General features: G+C 42.8%; 1 protein-coding gene across 8 annotated transcripts in view; it reads right to left on the bottom strand.

The window, feature by feature from the left end:
- CELF1 (CUGBP Elav-like family member 1) overlaps positions 1-16,146 on the bottom strand; it is a 78,317-nt gene that overhangs the window by 40,419 nt on the left and 21,752 nt on the right. The gene's annotated exons all lie outside the window — the stretch shown is intronic.

The following is a 16,146-nucleotide window of genomic DNA, read 5'->3' as shown; positions in this document are numbered from 1 at the left end:
GGAGCGTCGGCCTGCGGACTGAGGGGTCCCAAGTTCGATTCCGGTCGGGAGCATGTGCCTTGGTTTCGGGCACATCCCCAGTGGGGGGTGTGCAGGAGGCAGCTGATCGATGCTTCTCTCTCATCGATGTTTCTAGCTCTCTGTCCCTCTTCCTTCCTCTCTGTGAAAAATCAATAAAATATATTTAACAAAAAAAAAAAGAGCCCTGACCAGTTTGGCTCAGTGGATAGAGCGGCGGCCTATGGACCGAAGGGTCCCAGGTTCGATTCCGATCAAAGGCATGTACCTTGGTTGCGGGCACATGCCCAGTAGGAGGTGTGCAGGAAGCAGCTGATGGATGTTTCTGTCTCATCAATGTTTCTAACTCTCTATCCCTCTCCCTTCCTCTCTGTAAAAAATTAATAAAATATATATATTTTTAAATTCCTTTCCTCTTTAAAAAAAAAAGATTACCTCCCTCTCCCATTTTTAAAAAATTTATTTTTATTATTTCAGAGAAGAAGGGAGAGGGTGAGAGAGATAGAAACATCAATGATGAGCGAGAATCATTGATAGGCTGCCTACTTCACATCCCCTACTGGGAATCAAACCTGCATCCTGGGCATGTGCCCTGACCAGAATTGAAACTGTGACCTCCTGGTTTTCATAGATCGATGCTCAACCACTGAACCACGCTGGCTGGGCCCTCTCCCATTTTTAAAGTACACAATACCTTAAAGATTAATTGCATTTAACATGTTAAAACTAATTTAAAAACACCACCAACTTAAAAGATGGGTAATCAAAGTTCCAAAAGGCTTAAAAGAGCCTTGCCCCCAAATGTCAGACAAATTGTAAAACAATGATTAGGATTCATGAGGTTGAATTTCAATACATCTAAGTCACCAAAACAATCATTTTTAACATCTGCTTTTGGATGGAAAACTACAATAAAGCTAAAGGCTGCACAGTTCTTTTCACAATTAGGGACCACGCTATTAATGTAGAGAGGCCATGTTATTTCCCCAAAACAACCTTCCTGAATAGGTGCCAGGCATAAAATTCTTCAAAGGCAACCAAGTCCCTGCCTGTGTAAATGCTTCTCGCTAGCCCTGTAAATGCAGGGTGGTGGTGAACCACTGAAACCAAAAAAGTCAGAAGATAAGGAAGTTAATTGAAGGTAAAAGCAAACAGAGTAACCACAAAACCAATTTGTTTTATTTTTAAACATTATCAAACAATCTTGCAAGTAAAGATCGATTCTGTAAAGCTGCCCAAATCCTTACAAACATCATCGACAATTCTTCCAGCTATATACACAGAGAACTGCTCAAAGTCAACAAGGACGAAGTCTACACTGGAAAGTATAAGAACCCTGAATGTCAAAGCCAGAACCAGAACTGAGACACTGCACTCTACCTACCCTTCCTGAAGACAAAGATGTTCCTTGACAAGCATAAAATCAGAACTCAGGTGGTTTTTTGAACAGTAGAATCGAATAGATTACTACAAATCAAGGAATTAAAGATGCCATAGGTGATAAATGTTTGCATCTCAAATTAATAAAATATGGTACTTAAAATTTGTAAATCTTATCTGAAAGTAGGGAGAAATGTCTAGATATTTACAAAGTGATAATAATTATGAGCTAACATTTTTTGAGCATTTATTATATGTCGTGCAGTATCTTGGTGCTTTATATTTAATCCTCATACCTATCCTAACCTTATTGACAGATGAGAAAAGATTCAAAGAAATTAAATAACTGTCAAGATCACCTGAATCCAGGCAATGAAGAGGTTTGGAATATAAAGCCAGATACTTTAGCCCTGGCCAAGTGGTTTACTTGGTTGGAACCATCATACCATACACCGAAAGGTTTCAGGTTCGATCCCCAGTCAGCAACTGATCGTTTCTCTCTTTCTCTCTCTCTCTCTCCAATCAATAAACATACCTTCGGGTGAGGATAAAAAAAAAAAAATGTTCAAAGCCAGACACTTCAAACCTTGGGTGAAAGGAGAACTCAGGTTAAAAACTGTGTACAAGGAAGATCATATCATATACACAAACCAACGAAAAGACTGTTTAAATGCTGAGGGCCATAAAGTTGAGCCTGACCTTTCTTCTAAGACAAATTTTCTAAGTAGATAAATGTAGAAAGTCTCAGTCACATGAAAGATACAATTAAGGGTAGTGAAAACGTCATGCTGTTACTCAGTAGATAAGTGACTCTGAGCAAGTTAATAATCTATCTCAGTGTCAGTTTCCTCACCTATAAAAGAAGACTTAACTACCTATCTCAAAAGGAACCAAAGGGATGACTAGAATTCAAGCCACTGTACAAATTTCTAACTGGAAGAGGAGAGAATGATAGAAATGACTTGGGAAAATTGTGTTTTTTTAAATGTCTGTCTTTTACCTGTTAGACTGCCTGCAATGCCCTTTCTTTTTTGCCTATTATGTGGCTGGTTCAATAGGAAGGAAGGCTGGGCTTACTGCTTTGGAAAATTGCATGTCCTCTTGCTCCCATACTCTAGAAATCCAAGTAACCAGATAATAGGATCAACTTCAAAGCTTTCCATACTTATCATACTAGCCAGGTTCATCTCTATGCAAAACTCCACCAGAGAATGGTGCTAAAATCCAGTACAGTTTGACTGGGGTAGCCAATCTACTTATCTTCCTTGGGAACCTGTAGCAGGGAAATAACAGTTGCCTTCAGATTCTAATCCAAGATCCTGGGCACACACATCACAACTAATGGAGTAGAATCTACCTCAGAAGACTAGTGCATTAAAATAAAGTAAAATATGGAAAAGCACTCAGCAATAAATAGGTGGACCCAAGACTGAATGACCATAGAAAAACTATTCACCAAGTGCTTTGCTAATCTGTAAATGGGGATGACTAGGTGGATTAAACAGGTACGCTGAAGCAGGAAGTAAATTCCTTTCTAGTTCCGTTACTCCCAGAGAATCTCCTTCCACTCTAGTAAATTTCTCTATGTTGAACAATCTGGGTCCTGTACTGCACCAGGCTTAGTTCTGACTTGTCTTGGTCGACAGGGATAGAACTTAACACTTGCTCTGTGGGGTATACAAAAATCCGTCTTCCCTTGTGACGCTGCTCTGTGACTACTATTTCCATGATTCAGGCTTAAGTTTAGGGTTTCTGACTCTTTACTGAGTCATCTATGTGTGTCCTCTCCCTGACCCTAGTAGAAGAGTTTATAAACAGATCTCAGTCTCATCTCCTCCACTGGCCAGTATGCTCATCCTTTCTTTAGTGGCAACAATTTTTTTTCCAGCTTTTAAAAAAAGCTGTGGAAAAACACATACATAAAATTTACCATCTTAACAATGTTTAATACAGTTCAGTATGTCAACATTGTGCGATGTGACAACAATTTTAAGATCTCTCCTTTTTCATCAAGTTTCTTAATCTGAGAACTTCAGATCTCTTCAAAGTCCATAGATGAGCTTTGAAGAAAGGGGAATCGTAGGTCTATAAACCCATGACTTTTTTTTTTTTTTTTTGCGGAAGTGGGTGAAGATGGACATGGGAGATTTCCTGAAGAGAGAATCCAAAATTTTCATCAGATTCTCTAATCACTTGAGCTTTGATTCTCTCTGCTGCAAAGGAACAAAACAGTTATGTTAGACAAAGGCCAGATCTGATGTCATTTGTGTGATCTTGAGTGAGTCACTTTTCCCGGGCTTGTTTCCTCATCTATAAAACTGGAATACAGGACTAGATTAATCCAGATTATCACTAAATCATCTAAAAGCACAATACTATTTTCTCCAAACAGATTTCAAACCATTATTTAAGGTCTAGTTCAATTCCCACCACATGAGATACACCTAGGAGAAACTATGTATAAATCTCATTTCTAAATTTGTATTAATGAAGTATTTTTCATATGCTATCATTTTGTGAACAAATAACAAGTCTCTCCTTCTCTTTTCTACTTATATCCCAAAGACACCTGGAATAAAGATAACACATTATCAGACCTTCAATTGTTGAACTGGAATTCCCTAGTTTATCTGGTCTAATTTATAAATTTTGCATTAACATTTACATTAATATATCTGCACATAAATATGTACACCTTTTCATTAAAAAAAAAAGTCTCCCCCCTTTCAACTGCGGGTATTTTGGTAAAAGCAATGTTATGAGCAGCCTTACCGTTTAATAGAAGACTTACTAAGTACTTATTTCCCTTTAATTTTTCTACTTCCTCAATTTAAAAAAAAATTACCTGTATAGGTTAACTTTTAGGTAAAAAAGCCTACCAGGCTCTTTTCTATGTATATATTAAAATTCATGCACACTCAAATACACATCATAATTATTATCAAATTAAGTATACTGTATATTCTATTGTGTAACCTACTTTTTTCACTTACAATTATAAACATTTTCTTGTGAGCAGCCCATATTTAAGAAACAGTCAGAATTGGCCTGACTTTGCCAATAACATCCTTCCTATATGTCACAACCAACCAATAAATATAACACCTATTTTACAAAGCCAACATAATTATCCAGTCCTCTGAAATTGCTAAAAAAAAAAAAAAAGGCAGTGAAGTTGGATGAGGGTGGGTGAGTTGGCTCTTTGTTTCTCCTTTCTTTCCCTATCTGTCATCCCATCTTTTGTATAGTTATATGATCCTTCCACAGACTATATAGGCACCTAAACCAGCCATCTCACCTGAAGGAGATTCTATTTTGGAGGTGTTCAGGTTAAGCAGTGAGGGAATGTAAAATACATAGTTTTTAAACCTCTTTTCCTACTTCCTTCTAAAATGCCTATACTCTCAAAGTAATTCTCAAATCCCTATCAAGTAATCACTCTCTCCCACTATAGCTCTCTATAGGGGGTCGGGGGTGGGTGCAGGAATCTCATTCTGTTTTAGCTCCTCCTGTTTCCTTGGCAGCACATTGCTGGATGTAGCAGCAGTAATTTACACATGGTAGCTAAGCTAATATGTGGCTTTCTCTACGGAGAATTGCTAATTTTTTCATGTATCTTTCTAGTTTGAATCCAGTGTTCTGACAATATCAAAATTAAATATTTGACTAGTGGCTTCTACCTTCAAGACATGGAACCACGCACAGAAATCACAGGCAGCAAGGACTTCCCATTATGTGGTAGAAGTGGGGGCTCTAAAGACCTACCTACAGGGACTGAGACAAAGCACCTAATCCAAACTTGAGGGCTCAGTCATTACACTTTCCCAAGATATTCATGTATCACTTGCTTAAATCTGGCCATGTTTTAAGACCACCATTTCCGCCTTAGTTTCACTGCCCTGCCATAAGGCCAAATCCATCTCATCTAGTGAGTCACTACTGCTCCTCTCCAACTGCATTTTGATTTCAGCCCACTTGTGCAGCTCATCAGGACTGCACCATATGTTAGTACCATGTAGGCAGAATGTGACTAATTTTTTTCTAAAACACTGTCAAGAATTACTTCTAAAATAACTTTATAACCTTGATGTCTCCGAAGAGTCATTTCTGTAATACATAACCTCTGGAAATGACTTTATAATTATTTTTCTGAGTGCTCAAAGGAGATTCTTTAGCATTTTCACTCCCATTTTCAGATGAGGGAATTAAAATGAAGAGAACAAATTAAGTGACCCAGGTTCCATAACCAGCCAGTGAGAGTTGTACTTTCTGGAATCATGGCACTCTGGTAAAATAAGTCCATTTGTAAAGTGCTTTTTTAGAGGGGAAGCTCAAAATAGTATGTTGCTTTTATTGTCTGAAGTGATTACTGAACTTCAAGTATAGCAACTTGGAATTTAAAGGCTAATTATGATGACTAAATGGTCTCATATCCATCTGATAGTTTTAAGAGTAAAAGGACAGAATGAGCCAGGTAACACAAATGTTTTTCTAATTGGTAAAGATCATAAATGGGTTAAACTAACATTTTGAGAGTAAGAGATGACTTGCAGATTCAGCTACCATCACTAATTCCCTTAAAATAAAACAATTTTTTTTTTAATTTTAAAAAGAGGGCGGCCCAGCTGGAGTGGCTCAGTAGGTTGAGCATAGTCTAGCACGCCAAGAAATTGCTGGTTCAATCTCGGTCGGGGCGTCTACAAAGGGCAGCCATTCAATGTTTCTCTCTCACTCTCTCACATTGATGTTTGTTTTTCCTCTCTCCTTTCCTCTCTCTAAACATGTCCTCCAGTGAGGATTAAAAAAAAAAAAAAAAGAGGGGCTGCTCCTGCCTACTCCAGGCAACTTACTTCTTCTGTGGTGATAATGATTGTTAGGTTTGATAATAAAACTTATCTCGGCCTAGCCGGTGCTCAGTGGTTAGAACATTGGCCCTCAAACAGAAGGGTGGAGGGTTCTATTGCGGTCAAGGGCACATACCTCAGTTGCAGGCTTCATCCATGGCCCAGGTCAGGGGTGCCTGGGGGAGGCAGCCAATCAATGTGTCTCGCTCACATTGATGTTTCTCTCTCTGACTCTCCCCCTCCCTTCCACTCTATCTAAAAGAATGAAAACAATATCCATTAACAAAAAAAATTTTTTTAATAATAAAACTTATCTCAAGGTTTCTTAAACCTTCCATTTCAGATCATATGTTCATTCTAGTAACTCTCTGGGATGCTAGTTTGACTGCCATTGCATTGAGACCTTTTTGATCACTAATAATATTCTTCAGGATAATATCCCTTGCTAAACATTTTTAAAAGATCTTAAGTATCCTATCAATACTGAAAACTGCACATGCCCTTTGAATCCAGCAATTCCAGTTCTAGAAATATATCCCTCAAGTAGGTGATGTACACAGAGTATACAAAGGGTCATTTGTAAGAATACTATTTATAATAGCAAAAACTGCAAACATACAGTATAAGTATCATTTGGATGCTGGGTTAAATAAATTACAGTATAGCAATACAACAGAATACTGCAGCTATTAAAAGAGAATAAGAAAGGCAGTTCCAACCTCTATTAAGGATTGATCAGAAGGATATCTAATCTAATAAAAGACAAACATGCAAATTGACTATACCTTTGCTATGCCTTAAGCCACGCCCACCAGCCAATCAGAGCGACTATATGCAAATTAACCCAACCAAGATGGCGGCTGGAAGCCACGGAGCTGGAGCAGCAGGAGGCTTGGTTGCTCCAGTGATGGAGGAAGCCAAACTTCCCAGCCGGCTCTGAGCTCCACTGAAGGCAACAAAGTTTCAATTATAGAAGATAAATAAGCCCCAGATATCTGCTTTCAGCTGGCCGTGGCCACGGAGCTGGAGCGAGCAGGAAACCAAGCTTCCCACCTGCCACAGGGCTCTGAGCTCCACTGAAGGCAACAAAGTTTTAATTATAGAAGGTAAATAAATCCCAAAATTGAAAAAAAGGAGAGGTTGGGAGCTTCCATCACCAGGGGGCTTGGCCAGCCTGAAAACGGCCCTCAGCCCCTCACCCAGACTGGCCAGGCACCCCAGTGAGGACCCCTCACCCTAAAGGGGGTGTGGCCAGCCTGAAAACAGCCATCAGCCCCTCACTCCAGGTTGGCCAAACCTCCATGGGGTGAGGGTCCCCACTGGGGGGGGCTTGACCAGCCTGCAAACAGCCATCAGCCCCTCACCCAGGCTGGCCAGGCACCCCAGCAGGACCCCCACCCTGAAAGGGGTGTGACCAGCCTGCAAACAGCCATCAGCCCCTCACCCAGGCTGGCCAGGCACCCCAGCAGGACCCCCACCCTGATCCGGGACACCCTTCAGGGCAAACCAGCCAGCCCCCACCCATGCACCAGGAGGCTTGGTTGCTCAAGATAAATAAACCACAGATACCTGCTTTCAGCTGGTATCCTATAAAATAAAAGGGTAATATGCAAATTGACCCTAACAGTAGAACAACTGGGAATGACTGGTCACTATGACGCAAATTGACCCTAACAGTAGAACAACTGGGAATGACTGGTCACTATGACACACACTGACCACCAGGGGGCAGATGCTCAATGCAGGAGCTGCCCCCTGGTGGTCAGTGCACTCCCACAGGGGGAGCTCTGCTCAGCCACAAGCCAGGCTGCCAGACTGCAGCTTAGGCCTGCTCCCCGCTGACAAGTGGACATCCCCCGAGGGCTGCCGGGCTGCCAGAGGGATGTCTGATTGCCAGCTTAGGCCCAATCCCCCCAGGAAGAGGGCCTAAGCCAGCAGGTGGTCATTCCCTGAGGGGTCCCAGACTGCAAGAGGGCACAGGCCGGGCTGAGGGACACCCCCCCACCCCCGAATGCACAAATTTTTGTGCACCGGGCCTCTAGTCCTATATAATAAAACCCTAATATGCAAATCAACCGAATGGCAGAACTACAGGTCGCTATGATGAGCACTGACCACCAGGGGGCAGACGCTCAGCGCAAGAGCTGCCCCCAGCTCACAGGCCCCAGGCCAGCCAAGGCAGGTACCACTGGTCGCTCCATGGTCGCCCTGCAGAGGGAGGCAACCGGTGGCAGTGGTGGGGGGCAGGGCCGGCGAGCAGGTGGCTCCAGGCCAGCCAAGGTGGCCAATTGCCCTGCCGGTCACCCCACAGATCAGTCCTGATCACCGGCCAGACCTAGGGACCCTACCCGTGCACGAATTTCATGCACCAGGCCTCTAGTCCTATCTAATAAAGGGTAATATGCAAATTGACCATCACTCCAACACACAAGATGGCTGCCACAAGATGGCCGGCAGGGGAGGGCAGTTGGGAGTGACCAGGCTGGCAGGGAAGGGCAGTTAGGGGTGACCAGGCTGGCAAGAGAGGGAAGTTAGGGGTGACCGGGCCAGCAGGGGAGGACAGTTAGGGGTAACCAGGCCTGCAGGGGAGGGCAGTTGTGGGCAATCGGGAAAGCAGGGGAGGGCAGTTAGGGGCATCCAGGCTGGCAAGGGAGGGAAGTTAGGGATGACCGGGCCAGCAGGAAAGGGCAGTTGGGGGCAACCATGCCTGCAGGGGAGGGCAGTTAGGGGCAATCGGGCTGGCAGGGGAGCAGTTAGGCATCAATCAGGCTGTCACGCGAGTGGTTAGAGGGTGATCAGGCTGGCAGGCAGAAATGATTAGGGCAATCAGGCAAGTATGCAGGCAGGTAAGCAGTTGGGAGCCAGCAGTCCTGGATTGTGATAGGGGTGTCGACCTCCCATTGGGATCGGGCCTAAATGGGCAGTCGGACATCCCTCGAGGGGTCCTAGATTGGAGAGGGTGCAGGCTGAGTTGAGGGACCCCCCTCCCACCCCCTGTGCACAAATTTAGTGCACTGGGCCTCTAGTATTTACACTACGGTGTCGGGTGAATTTCCCGCCAAAATATAAGATGGCGCGGGCAATTATTTAGGTTTCCCGCGCAAAATCAGAGTTAGTTTAAAATGCCTATATCTTTTGAAGTATGGGTTCGATTGAAATGAAATTTCAATGGGTATGAAACGGTTCGCATACACAGGTAGGTATCTTTGTGAACGGCAAACAAACAAATATTTGGTAATACGCAGTTACAATCGGCCCGAGTTTACACGTTTCCCACACTCCACCGCAAATCTATATGAACCGAGTTAAGACGGCTCCCGCGGAGTACGCGCAATTCACGCGAGCCGACTTAACTCGTTTCCCGCAATCCAAGTGTTTATATAAGAAAGGAATTACACATGGTTTGTACATAAACAGAACTCTGGAAGGATAAAGAAAAAACTGCTAACAAAGCTGCAAATGTGAAATACTGACTGAATTATTTACAAACTGATGTTACCTATTCTACAGTAAATTTTTATTGTTAATCCTCATCTGAGGATATTTTCCCATTGATTTTTAGAGAGTGAAGGGAGGGGCAGAGCCATAGAGAGAGAAACATTGATGTGAGAGAGACACATCAATTGGTTGCCTCCCACACGAGCCCCGACCAGGGCCAGGGATCAAACCTGCAACCAAGGTATATGCTTTTGACTAGAATCTAACCTGAGACCCTTTAGTCCGCGGGCTGATGCTCTATCCACTGAGAAAAACCAGCTAGGGCCATTCTACAGAAAAACTTTAAAAGAAAACTCTTGAAACTACGAGGGACAAAGTAAAGAAAAAGCCCAACCCATGCTGTTCCAAAAAGTACTTTTGTTTGTTTCCTGCTTTGCCTGAAACTTTTGTGTGGAAACAGCCATTGTCCAGGTGAACCCGCAGTGTACCACAGTGAGCTGGGTAGTTATACTACACTGTTTGAAATTACCCCAGCAACCCCACTGATATTAAGGCTGGCCTATTTACAAAGTTTGGAGCCATTTTCAATCACTCAGCTGTACATCTGTGTGTACATTTTCTTCAATCAACCTTTTCTACCAGGCAAAGTGCACCAATAGCTGAATTCCAGTAAAGAAGACAAGGGACAGGGTGAGATAATATGTCAAAACAAGTTCTATAAATACAGCTTCTGGCCTAGTATCTCACAAAGGAATCAAACAGCTTCAAGCTTAAAAAGAAAAATCCTAGCTATGCAGTATCTTACTTGAAGGCTCTAGAAAACAGAAGGGGCCAGGGATCTGGAATCTTGTTTCTTACAGCATATCTTGTCTCCCTCTCCCTAATCTCAGAGGGAGGTTAAGATCAAATTGTAGATATAATTCCAGGTCAGCATCTCCCCACCTCTTCCCTTATCTTAGCCCCCAACTACCCAACTCATCAATATCCTTCACTGAGCTCACTCCACCTGTTAGGCAGATATGCCCAATACATACAACATATAACAGCCCTTCCACAGCACCTATCATCTAACTTGTATCATCTCTAAAACCACTGACCAAGTAGCCAAGAACCCTGCCTGTACCATCTGCCCCAAGCACATGGGCACTCAAGCAGGATGCTTCCATATGGCCCTGTCTCAGGAGGTTTATCCTGTTTTGTTGACAAGCAGGAAACTTTATTCAATCTTTATTGTTCTTAATGTTATATCCTACAAAACTAGAAAAGACTTCTTTCTATGGAAATGATTTTTGGGACTGTTAGGTTATATGCCAAAAAGTACAAAAATTACTTTTTCTTCAGCCAGTCAGAGACTATATTCAGGCTAGCCCTAGGGCAAATTCTAAATATCTTTAATACTATCACTTTTTTTAAAAAGTTACTTCAATTATCGTGCTTTCATTACTCTCAAATTGTGCTCCTAAAAGCACTTCTGACCTTTAAACACGCATTTATATGATCTGTCACCTCCTTCAAATCACTCCTTAAAAAAAAAAAAAAAATCATTGTTCCACAAAATTAAACTTGTCAGTGTTTCGATTTCATTTTTATGAAAACAAGCTCTTTAGCCCTAGCCAGTTTGGCTCAGTGGGTAGAGCGCCGGCCAGCGAACCAAAGGATCCTGGGTTCAATTCCAGTCACGGGCACATACCTCGGTTGCAGGCTCCTCCCCAGTCTAGGTTCTGGTCGGGGCTTGTGCAGGAGGTAACCAATCAATGTGTTTCTTTCACATAGATATTTCTGTCTGTCTTTCCCTTTCTCTTCCACTCTCTCTAAAAATCAATGGAAAAATATCCTCAGGTGAAGATTTAAAAAAATAGCTCTTTATAAAATGGGAGCTCTAGCAATCAAAAACACATGTAGAGAACATCCACTATAAACCCAGAGCTAGTCAGTACAAAAAAAGGCCCGATCCCTGTCTTTAATGAATTTGTAAGTCTTATTCAGAAGACATAACTTACACCACAAACAAAAAACATTGCATAGCATATATCCAAGAAAAGCATATCTGCCATCAATTTGAGAGAGAGACTAAAAAATATCTCAGGAGAACTGATTCTTATTTCCTATCTAAACCACACATTTGTGCTATTCAATCATACTGTCTAAGATAGAGTATCATTTTTGCTACCCTCCAATGAAATTACCCAGCCTATCATAATTCTCCCATCATCATTTCTCTGAACAGACCTCCCTGTTATCCTATTCACACAGATCTAGTTAACGGGTTAGGCAAAACCTGCCAGTGCTCCTTCATGCTTCTGCTATGAGGGCTTCTCTTGAGAATGTGTAGTGCAGGGAACAAGAGTTAAGGAAGCTGAAATTCTGCTTTAGTATCTTCAGTAATAGTCTGGCACTAGCAGAGATAAACTAGTAATTTCAGGGATGTTCATGGACTTGTTATTTGCCTTGCAGCTCTTTATCATCAATAAATGAATTTGTTGATAGTGACCTGCAAAACCAAAGTCATATAGTCATTTTCATAAGGAAATTCTAAAACAAAACTGGGTTAGACTGATTCATGATTCAATAATACTATCTAATAAAAGGTAATATGCAAATTGACCATCGCTCCATCACAAAGATGGCGGCTGCCCAGTCCTCTCAGCCCTGCCAGAGTCCCCCAGTGGGGGGGGGCTGCTGAGAGCAAGCAGCGTGAGCGGACTGGGGGAATGCTTGCCTTGTCACTGTGGCGACAAGGCAAGCGGTCCACCCCGGCCGCAGAGGGCCTCTGGGCAGCAGGCACGAAGCAGCCGGGGTGGGGGGGGGCACTTGCATCATTGCAGGCTGGGCTGAGGAGGACCCCACCCCCCGCACAAATTTCGTGCACCAGGCCTCTAGTCCTAAATAATATTCCAAATGTTACAATAAATGTATATTGTCAGACTACAATATACCCTACCAGTCAGATTCTAGTCACACTGCTTTCTAATCCCAGTTTTGCCAATTACTAGCCAGGTAACTTTGGGTAAGTTGTTTAACTTCTTTATACTTGTTTCCTCATCTGTAAAGTGGTTATAGTTATAGATCTGCCTTACAGGACATTTATTAGAATTAAAGGATTTACATAACATTTAGACAGTACCTGGCACATGAAAGTTCAATAAATATTTCCTATCATTATTATTCCAGGTACTAAGGTTGGTGCTTATGGTGAGACAGGATGAGTCCCAAAAAGTTTTATTCTTTGACAAGATGATTAATAAAGATATTATGCCCTTCTTGGCAACTCTTAGTACCCATCTGGCATGGCTCAGTGGTTGAGCGTCAATCTATGAACCAGGAGGTCACGGTTTGATTCCCAGTCAGGGCACATGCCCAGGTTGCAGGCTCAATCTCCAGTGTGGTGCGTGTAGGAGGCAGCCCATCAGTGATTCTCTCTCATCACTGATACTTCTCTCTCTCTCTTCCTCCTCCCTCCCTCCCTCTCCCTCCCTAAAATCAATAAAAATATACATATTTTTAAAAAAATAAAAGGAAACGTGGAATAGAGATGTGCTAGCTACAGTGTCCTTTACTGAGGTTGAGCTATAATATCAAAGAGTTGTCACTGAGTTTAATCTCCAATGACATCCCCTACAAAGAGTATATAGTGATTCATGGTAAAAATGGGAAAACATTAGTAGGATGGTAAAATGAGATGGGTACCAAGAGTTGCCAAGAAGGGGAAGATGAAGCCTATTTAATACCACACTCAACAGAAAGTCATTTAATACACAGGACCCAGGAGAGACTCAGCACCAGGTCCTAGGCCCTAAACAAACACATACACCCAAGGGGCAAAATTGATTCCTAAGTGATTCAGAGTCAGAATACATAAGCAAAATAGCAGGGAACTCTGCAACCATACCACACAGCCACAGGAAGGAGCTGCCTCAGTGAACATGTTTCTCTAACATTTGAAGTCCTTTTCTCTCCTCACCCACCACAGTTACAAATATGTGCAGAGAACTTCTCATCCCTACTCAGCTGACAAATTCTATTCCCAAGTCTGTATGCTTATGACTCATGGGGGGTGGGGGAGGGGAGTAAAGTATAAAACAAACTTGAATTTAGACTTAAGTTGACTAAGAGTGAGGAATTCATTTCTATCTAATCAGAATATCTCATAACAAATCAAGAAAGTAGCCTTTAAAAATATAGTAACAAACTCAAGACGGTTTGGACATAGCCTGAAATCTGTCTACATGTCACGTCCCCTACTATTCCTTAAATAGACATGACACCAAAACACATTGCAAGCCCTCTGTGTAAGGCCCAACGTTACAAAGCACTCTGCATCAGTACAAACATAGCACAGGCCAAAGCAACAGGGTGTTTCCCACAGTTTCTGTCCCAGCAAATGGCCAACTTAAGAGGCTTCAGCCCCTACTACACAAAATCATTTCTTAAGGGTGCAGAGGTGTCTCAGCCTTTTCTGCTCAAACCTACATCAGGAAATTTGTATGCCAGGAAAGGAATTCATTTCCATCCCCGGAGAACTGACCTTTGTGATCAGTAGGAAAAAAAAAAAAGGAAAAAATACCACACACACTACTATTTTAATGAGATAAGTTTCTAAGAGAGAACCCAAAGACCATTTCTGACATTGTATTTTACCAACTTGGCATCCTCTCTCTAAAACATATTTTGTTAAATAATACAAATCTTGCCTCCTCACCCCATCCCAGAAATTCTGAAACGTTCTCTATAATTTATAATTGCCAAAACAAAACAAAGCCAAACAAGTCACCTCTTTAACTTGAAAATCTGAGTCCTCCACAGAAATGTACACAGACAGACAGATGGACGCATGCAAGAACACAGACTTCGAGCCCTGGCTGAGCCCTGAGCAGGCCTGAGCCGGAATGGGTGCACAGGGCAGCCACACAGGCCTAGCTAGTGGGCTGCGCCTGCTGTTGCTGTACAAATATAGAAACCTGAAAAGTGGAACAGGAGCTTTAGCAGAACAGATTTTGCTCCGTGCTCAGAGAGGGAGGAGCAGAAGACCAGAACAGCTTTACCCATACATGGTTGCTGAAAGGGGGCATTAGTGAAAGCCCAATTATCTCACACACAGGCACTCTGTTCACATGCTCCAGACAAAAAAACAGAACCATGCAGGCTGGTACTTGAAGGAAGGTTTGAGAGACTGTATTTCAATCAAGGAACTTCCCAATAATTTCAGTCACTTACACCAAGAATCCCTCAGGCCAGGGAAACAGAAAAGACATTGTAAAAACTTTACTGGGTCAGATTCTTACCAGCTCAGCAGTATACGTGAGGCTTAATTTATCATTTAAAATCTGAAATTTAACACAAAGAAAAGTTACTGCTTTTTCCCATGTTTGTGAATGAGCTTAATCTTTACGGACCGCTTACTGTTTTCAGAAAGAAGGTCTCACTCCAATTTTCAGACTATATATTGGGGTCTCTTTTTTCTGGTAAGAAGAAGTTAAAATAATTTCTGATATAATATTAAAAATGTATTTCCCAGGATGCGGGCTTATAAAATGTACTTATATTCCCAAAATTACGTTGCTTGGAACAATTCATTCAGATTTATCTCAGTGTGAAATATATGAAAAGCCTAATTTCTGATCAGAGTGAACGCTCCAAAGATAAACACATGGCTTTGCCCTGGTCAGTGTAGCTCAGTTGGTTGAGTGTAATCCCATTGCATATTCGATTCCTAGATTACAGAGTACATGTCCAGATTCTGAGCTTGATCCCCAGTAGGGGGCGTGCAGGAGCTAGCCAACTGATGTTTCTCTCTCTCCTGCCCTCTTCCTTCCTCTCTCTAAAAATCAACTAAAAAAAATAATTTTTTTTAATGCATGGCTGAGCCCTAGCTGGTTTGGTTCAGTGGCTAGAGTGTCGGCCTGTGGACTGAAGGGTCCCGGTTTGATTCCAGTCAAAGGCACATGCCCAGGTTGCAGGCTCGGTCCCCAGTAGGGGGCATGCAGAAGGCAGCCGATCAATGATTTTCTCTCATCATTGATGTTTCTATTTCTCTCCCTCTCCCTTCTTCTCTCTGAAATCTATACTAATAAAAGGGTAATATGCTAATTAGAGCGGACGTCCATCAAAGCCACAGCGGCTGTGAGGGCCTAGGGCAGGCGTTGCGCGAGAGAGGCGGGCCGCAGCTCAGGCTGCTGCAGTGGCTGCAAGGGCCCAGGCTCAGACAGCCGCTGCGGCAAGCAGGCAGTAGCAGCAGCTGCAGCAGGGTGATGGGGGCTGCGCCTTCCCCTGATTGGCCAGGGTGCCTCCTGCAGAGGGAGGCCAGACTGTGGCTTAGGTGGGGGCAAGGCAGAGGCAGTTAGGGGCGATCAGGCCAGGAGGGGGCAAGGTAGGGGCTATCAGGCCCGCAGGCAGGCGAGCAGTTAGGAGCCAGCAGTCCTGGATTGCAAGAGGGATGTCCGACAGTCAGACATCCCCCAAGGGGTTC

Source organism: Myotis lucifugus, unplaced genomic scaffold, assembly GCF_000147115.1.
Source record: "Myotis lucifugus unplaced genomic scaffold, Myoluc2.0 scaffold_97, whole genome shotgun sequence".
In the NCBI taxonomy this organism is placed as follows: domain Eukaryota; kingdom Metazoa; phylum Chordata; class Mammalia; order Chiroptera; family Vespertilionidae; genus Myotis; species Myotis lucifugus.
This window is presented reverse-complemented; position numbering and strand designations above follow the sequence as displayed.